This window comes from Oratosquilla oratoria, chromosome 22, assembly GCF_046742065.1.
Source record: "Oratosquilla oratoria isolate Oo_2021 chromosome 22, ASM4674206v1, whole genome shotgun sequence".
In the NCBI taxonomy this organism is placed as follows: domain Eukaryota; kingdom Metazoa; phylum Arthropoda; class Malacostraca; order Stomatopoda; family Squillidae; genus Oratosquilla; species Oratosquilla oratoria.
Window position 1 is genome coordinate 39718011 of NC_134798.1, and position 7798 is coordinate 39725808.

Here is a 7798-nt window from a genome sequence, read left to right on the forward strand (position 1 = left end):
AAAAAAGTGCATATCCACATTTGTAAAATTCAGAATTATGTATATATGCTCATGCATATGTGTGTCGAGGGACACACACACACACACACACACACACACACACACACACACACACACACACACACACATTCACACACTGCTACAGTGGTCCGAGTTCGGATCCCGCCCAGGGCTAAAATAATTTCAGTATCGCTGTACTGCGAGTCGCTACTCGAACTCCCGTGGGCGGGGATTTGGGTGTGTGTATGTGTGTGCGTGTAAGGTCACAGCATTACCCATAGATCGGTCATATATGAGCTCTTCGGGAGGGATATAGCTGTCGATCAAGAGTCGAACACGTGATCCAAGACCATGGTGAATCACACAAACACACACACACACACACACACATGTACACGCACGCACGCACACACATATGTACATGCACGCACACACGCACACACACATGTACACGCACGCACACATACACATATGCACACACACAAACACACATGTACACGCGTGTACACACATATATACGCACACACACACACACATATATATATATATATATATATATATATATGCGCATACACATACACACATTCACACACAAATATACAAGCACAAACACATTCGCATGTACACTGAAATACGCGCATACACTAACACACATGTACACGCACGCACATACACACATACACACACACATATGTATACGCATACACACATAAAAAAATACAAGACCAAACACATTCACATGTACACTGAAATACGCACACACACGCACACACAAAGTACCTGGGCACGTGTTTTTTACCTATTTATGTTCAAACGGGTCGAGTTAATCCTTTCTTTCCTTTAGTTCACCCGAAACAGCATTAGGTTTCTCTTTTTAGCACCAAATGCTTCGCTCGCTGCCACAATTTCGCCAGTGTGGCTTCCCAAGTACGCAAACACATTTGTTCCTTTTTCTACTGAAGAAAGGGTACTGCTATGCTTATGCAAGGTGTGTGTGTGTGTGTGTGTGTGTGTGTGTGTGTGTGTGTGTGTGTGTGTGTGTGTGTGTGTGTGTGTGTGTGTGTGTGTGTGTGTGTGTGTTTACCTAGTTGTATCTTACGGTAAGGGGAGCTATGCTTTTGGTGTCCCGTCTCTGTACCTAAATTGTTCTTAAATTTGTGTGTGAATGTGTGTGTGTGTGTGTGTGTGTGTGTGTGTGTGTGTGTGTGTGTGTGTGTGTGTGTATGTGTGTGTGTATGTGTGTGTGTGTGTTTACCTAGTTGTATTTATCTAGTTGTATCTTACGGGAAGGGGAGCTATACTCGTGGTGTCCCGTTTCTATATCTCGCCGTGTCTTATTTGCTCTTAAATTCGAGTATGGTTTTTGTACACCCTATTGTTTTGTCTAATTTGTTCCATACATCCACCACTCTGTGGGAAAGCTGTGTGTGTGTGTGTGTGTGTGTGTGTGTGTGTGTGTGTGTGTGTGTGTGTGTGTTTGTGTGTGTGTGCATGTACGTGTGTGTGTGCCTGTATGTATGTGTGTGCATGTATATGCGTGTGTGCGTGTATATGTGTGTGTGCATGTATGTGTGTGCATGTATATGTGTGTGTGCGTGTATATGTGTGTGTGCATGTATGTGTGTGCGTGTGTGTGCATGTGTGTGTGCGCGTGTATGTGTGTATGTGTGTGTGTGTGTGTGTGTGTGTGTGTGTGTGTGTGTGTGTGTGTGTGTGTGTGTGTGTGTGTGAGTGTGTGTGTGTGTGTGTGTGTGTGTGTCTAGCTATAGCTACTTAAACATATTACGAAGAATAAGCCTTATGCTCGTCGAGTCCCGTCTCTGTTCAAAGTGTGTCTACGCGCGTACAGGTGTCACAGGATCAACCCCCGTCCCCCGTCGATACTCCACCATACTGGGAGACGCTTTGTGATGATGCTTTCACAATCAATCAATCAATAAATAAATAATAAATGAATAAATAAATAATTAAGTAAATAAATAAATAAATGAATAAGAAAAGATAAATTAATTGATAGAAAATTAATCAAATAAATAATAAATGAATAAATAAAATGAAAATAAGTAAATAAATAAGATAAAATAATAAATGACTAAATGAATGAAAGAATAAAGATAAATAAAAATAAATGAAGAAATAAGTAAATACATGAATAAATACATAAATGAAAACAATAAACGAATAAATGAATAATTATACGAATTAATAAACGAGTAAACAAACGATTATATAAATAAATAAATAAATGTTAAATTCACAAGATACTATTTTCTTTAACTAACAATTTCATTCCTCTAAACTAAAGCCTGCTCCACTTAAGCTATGAACTAGTTTATCTTTTTTAATTTCTTTGTCGCAACTTGACTTTCAAGAGGAGTTTTAATCTCAATAAACAAACAAATGAAAACCATTTGCAAATTAAATTCTTCCTTTGTTTTTTTCATATAAACTAATTGAAAGCCATCATTAAACTTGATTGGGCAAATTAATTTCAATGTCTACTCCGTCCAGTCATAATCCTTCAACTTTTTTTTTTTTTAATCAAAACAGATGACTTTAGGACTGAAGTATATTATTTATTGTTATAGATTGTAGTTTACCAGCGCTTCTATCCTTCTGGACCACCTCACACCTTAAACGACCAATTCTATACCATATTTCAAGCCACTGTTCACACTAGCGGTTCGAACCGCGCGGAAACCGCGGCGATACCGCATAGTCAGGGAAAAACAGCGTGGATATATGTGAACGGTTCCAATGACATTGTTATTGAATCGCCACGGTTTGAACCGCCACGGTTGGAAACGCTAGTGTGAACAGGCCTTTAAGGTTAGAAAATGTAAGTAAATAACAAAACACTCAAACCGCCGTTCTGTTAAGATTTCAGCGAAGAATATTTTTCTCTTTGTCAGTTGATGGTGAGAGAAAATGGACTTGATAAAGAGAAACAGGAGAAACACAAAGAGGAAGATAAGAAGAGATGGAGGAGTACAGGAGAAAATAAAGAGCAAGATGAAGAAAGAAAAAGAGAAAGAGTAAAAGAGAGAAAGAGGAGAAAGAGATGAGGTAAAAATGAGAAAAGAAAGAGAACGAGAAATAGAAAGAGGAAAAAAGAGAGAATGAAAGAAAAAGAGAAAAAGAGAAAGAGGAGAAAGAGGAAAGAAAAAGTGAAAAAGAGAGCAAAAGCGAAATCAAAAGACAGAAAGAAAACAAGAGGAAGCAAAAGAGAAGCAGAAAGAGAGTGAAAGAAAAAGAGAAAGAGAAAGAGAGAGAAAAAGAAAAAGAGAAAGGGAAGTGAAAAGAGAAAAAGAGGAAGCGAAAGAGAACTAAGCCAAGAAATGAAGAGACAAAGACAAAGAGAACGAAAGGAAGAGAAAAAAAAAACGAAATAGAGAAAGAGAAATAGAACGAGAAAGACAAAGAGAAAACGAAGGAGAATTAGACCAAGAAAGAAAAAGACAGAGATAAAGAGAACGAGAGGGAAGAAGAGAAAGAGAAAGAGGATCGTATTTTGTCACCAAAAACTCCAGTTTTTATCCTTGAGGACAATATCGCGCCCAGGAGGAGGAAGAAGAGGAAGAGGAGGAAAAAGAGGAGGAAGAAGGAGGAGGAGGAAGAAGGAGGAGGAGGAGGAAGAGGAGAAGGAGGAGGAAGAGGAGGAAGAGGAGGAGGAGAACGAGAAGGACGAAGAAAAGGAAGAAGAGAAAAAGGAGGAAGAAGTGGAGGAGGAGCAAGAGGAAGGGGAGGAGGACGAGAAAGAGGAGGACGAGGAAGAGGAGGACGACGAGGAGGAGGAGGAGGAGGATTAAGAAGAGGACGAGGAGGAGGAGGAGGAGGAGGATTGAGAAGAGAATGAGGAGGAGTAAGAGGAAGACGAATAGAAGAAGGAGGAGGGGATGGGAGGAGGATGACAAGGAGGAGGACAAAGCTGGGGAAGAGGAGAAGGAGGAGGAGAAGGAGGAGGAGAAGGAGGAGGAGAAGGAGGAGGAGAAGGAGGAGGAGGAACAAGAGGAGAATGAGGAGGAGGAGGAGAATGAGGAGTAAGAGGAGAACGATGAGGAGGAGGAGGAAGAGAATGAGGAGGAGGGGACGAGGAGGAGGAGAAAGAGGAGGAGGAGAAAGAAGAGGAGGAGGAGGAGGACGAGGAGGAGGATCATGACAAGGCGGAGGAAGGAGGAGGTGGACTAGGTGGAGGAGGACGAGGAGGTAGGAGGAGGAAAAGACGTAGAAATGGTAAATAAGAACTTTAAAGCGAGCTGCCAAATGGAAGGACAGAAGTTGAAGGCGATCAGCATTCTTCTTTGAGTAGCGATTAGGACTTTAGGAGAGAAACTAAAGTTTCTGAAGTATTGGCCACATCACCCACATATAGTCAAAACGCCACAGGGGGGGAGGGAAATGTATGAAAAGAAAAAGATAAAGGAAGATAGTGTGAGAAAATAAAAGATACAATGGAGAGAGAGAGAAAAGGACAAAGTGCAAGAGACAGTCAGAGATAACGAGAGGTAAGGGGTGAGTGTGAGAGACAGACAGACAAGTCAAGAGAATCGAGACAGAGAGACAGATGCAGATATAAATAAACATAATGGGAAGGTCAGATACAGAGGTAGACAGAGGCATAGTCAGAGAGACAATGAAGAAGACATACTAACAGAAACAGAAATATATAGAGACACGGATAGAGATAGAGAGACAGAGATGTAGCTCTCTCTCTCTCTCTCTCCCTCTCTCTCTCTCTCTCTATATATATATATATATATACTTGTGTGTGTGTGTGTGTGTGTGTGTGTGTGTGTGTGTGTATGTGTGTGTAATATATACACACACGAACACGCACACACTCACACACACACACACACACACACACACACACACACACACACACACACACAAACAAACATTATGTATATATATGATATATATCTATATCATATATATATATATATATATATATTTAAATATATATATATATATATATATATATATAGAGAGAGAGAGAGAGAGAGAGAGAGAGAGAGAAGCATATTCCTTTACTTTCTCTTCCGCCTCAAGTTCCCTGAGAGGACCCAAACATGACGACTTGCGCAGCTCAAGTAGAAACGCAAAGGCCCCCAGGGATCAAATGAAACCAAACAAGACCTGTTGGCTTACTAGATGAGGTCATAACTTATTCATCATTTCATATTTTAATTAAATAAACGGGTTAGTTGGTGCTGTGCTTCATAAACTCAGTTTGATTACACTAAATTATATATTCTGTTGGGGACGCCATGGTCATTTGGGGCAGGACTCGTCCAACACATAGATAGGACTTAGCTGTCTGGATACATAGAGTAGAGATGACATCTTTATAGAAGTGAAGATGAAAGTGTACCGTATTCATACAGCATAGTAATGATATTTATAAAAAATTCAGAAATACATTTATGAAATACTGATTTCTTGGAGGGATTCTTAATTGTATGTATATATATATATATATATATATATATATATATACATATATATATATATATATATATATATATATATATATATATACATATATATACGTGTGTGTGGGATATGTATGCGTGTGTGTATTTTACATTATGGGTCTTGCTTCAATTGCCAATCCCTATTATAAAGGAGAAAGGTCTATTCGGTGTATGTGTAAGCACACACACACACACACACACACACACACACACACACACACACACACACACACACACACACACACACAATGTAATATATATATATATATACATATATATATATTATATATATATATATACTATATATATATATATACATTATATATATATGTACGTATGTGCTCGCGTATTAGCAAAGTGTGACAAGAGATTCTTTTCATCCTATTAGAAACGATAACAAAAGACTTCCTTTTCTCTCTTTCCTCCCAACAGACCTTTTCGGAAGCTAGAGAACTTACGAAAGAAGTTAATTATTCACTCTTTTGTTGTCGATTTGATTAGTATATATATATATATATATATATATATATATATATATATACATGAGTGTGTGTGTGTGTGTGTGTGTGTGTGTGTGTGTGTGTGTGTGTGTGTGTGTGTGTGTGTGTGTGTGTGTGCACGCGCGCGTGTGTACGTCTGTGTGTGTGATGTGAGTATGAATGTGTTTGTACGTGCGTACATGTACAAACACATAACTTCCATGTTGATCTTTTGACATTCAACAACTGAAAGAAAAATGGCAGGAGCCCTGTGAATTCAAATATTAGTAAATAAGCAAAATTGCTTTCAGATTTCTCTATTCTCTGCGCGACAATTTTCAAATCATCGAACTTTGACTTGTTACTTTGGTCTCAAGGCTCGACGATATTCATGTTTTTGTTTTGTTTTTTATTGAGCAAGAAGTATTATTTTTATAAGTTTTATGATAATTGGCTATAAATATGTCTGGGTAAGTATTCATGCGTGTATATATATTTGTGTATAATGTACGTGCGTAACATGCATGTACGTATGTACATTTGCATATATTTGTCTGTATGGGTATGTTCGAACGTATGTGAGTATGTATACATGTATGTACGTTTATATGTATGAGTGTATTCAAGTATAAGTAGCTATAAACATACATGTGTAATTATTTAGGCATGCACTTATGTTTGTGTATGTATGCATGCACTTAAATATTTAGTATGTGTATTCATGCATGGATGAATGTATGTATACATGAATGTATCCATATATGCCCCTATATCCGTATATATGAACCTAATTTCAATTTTTTTATATGTACGTATGTACAGTACATAAATATAGCACATAGAACATTTATGGTATACAAGCACATCGTTCCATTCCTGTACATAATGTACAGCATATACAGCATGACAAGTATATAAACATGGACAGTATATACAGCATGAACAACATGACTAGGTAAAAAGAAATGTAACACAGAATTTTAATTTTCACGGCATAAGTCTAAAAGATGAAGACATAAATATCCGGATTAATGAGCAACATTTCCTAAACAAAGCTGAGAAAGAAGCAACAACAACAAAAATAATAACATTCTCCTTTGCAAATGCATACGTATTTACATATTTGCGTGGGCAAGAGTATCTGTGTGTGTGTGTGTGTGTGTGTGTGTGTGTGTGTGTGTGTGTGTGTGTGTGTGTGTGTGTGTGTGTGTGTGTATGTGCGGGTGTATGTGTGTGTTTGCGTGTATGTATGTATGTGTGTGTGTGTGTGTGTGTGTGTGTGTGTGTGTGTGTGTGTGTGTGTGTGTGTGTGTGTGTGTGTGTGTGTGTGTGTGTGTGTGTGTGTGTGTGTGCGTGAGTACACGCGAATGCGTATGTGTGAGTCTATGTGTACACGCTTCTTTGTGTATGTGTGTAGACACGGCTGCGTCCTCGCGTGAGAGTGTGTGTACACGCATGTGTGTGAATTTGTGAAGGCACGCGTGCGTCCGTTCGTGCGTGTGTGTGTGTGTGTGTGTGTGTGTGTGTGTGTGTGTGTGTGTGTGTGTGTGTGTGTGTGTGTGTGTGTGTGTGTGTGTGCATCCGTGTGTGTGTGTATGTAAGAATGCGTGCGTATGTGCACATACTTCAAACTAGACTTAATCATATAGTCAATTACCTTTTTAACTAAAATATACAAACAATATTTTAGTTTTAATGACACATGCAAAAAAGCAATAAATATATCTAAAAAAATTATATTCACAAAAGTCATATATATATATATATATATATATATATATATATATATATATGTATTATATACATACACACACACATTATATATATAGACATAATAATTGA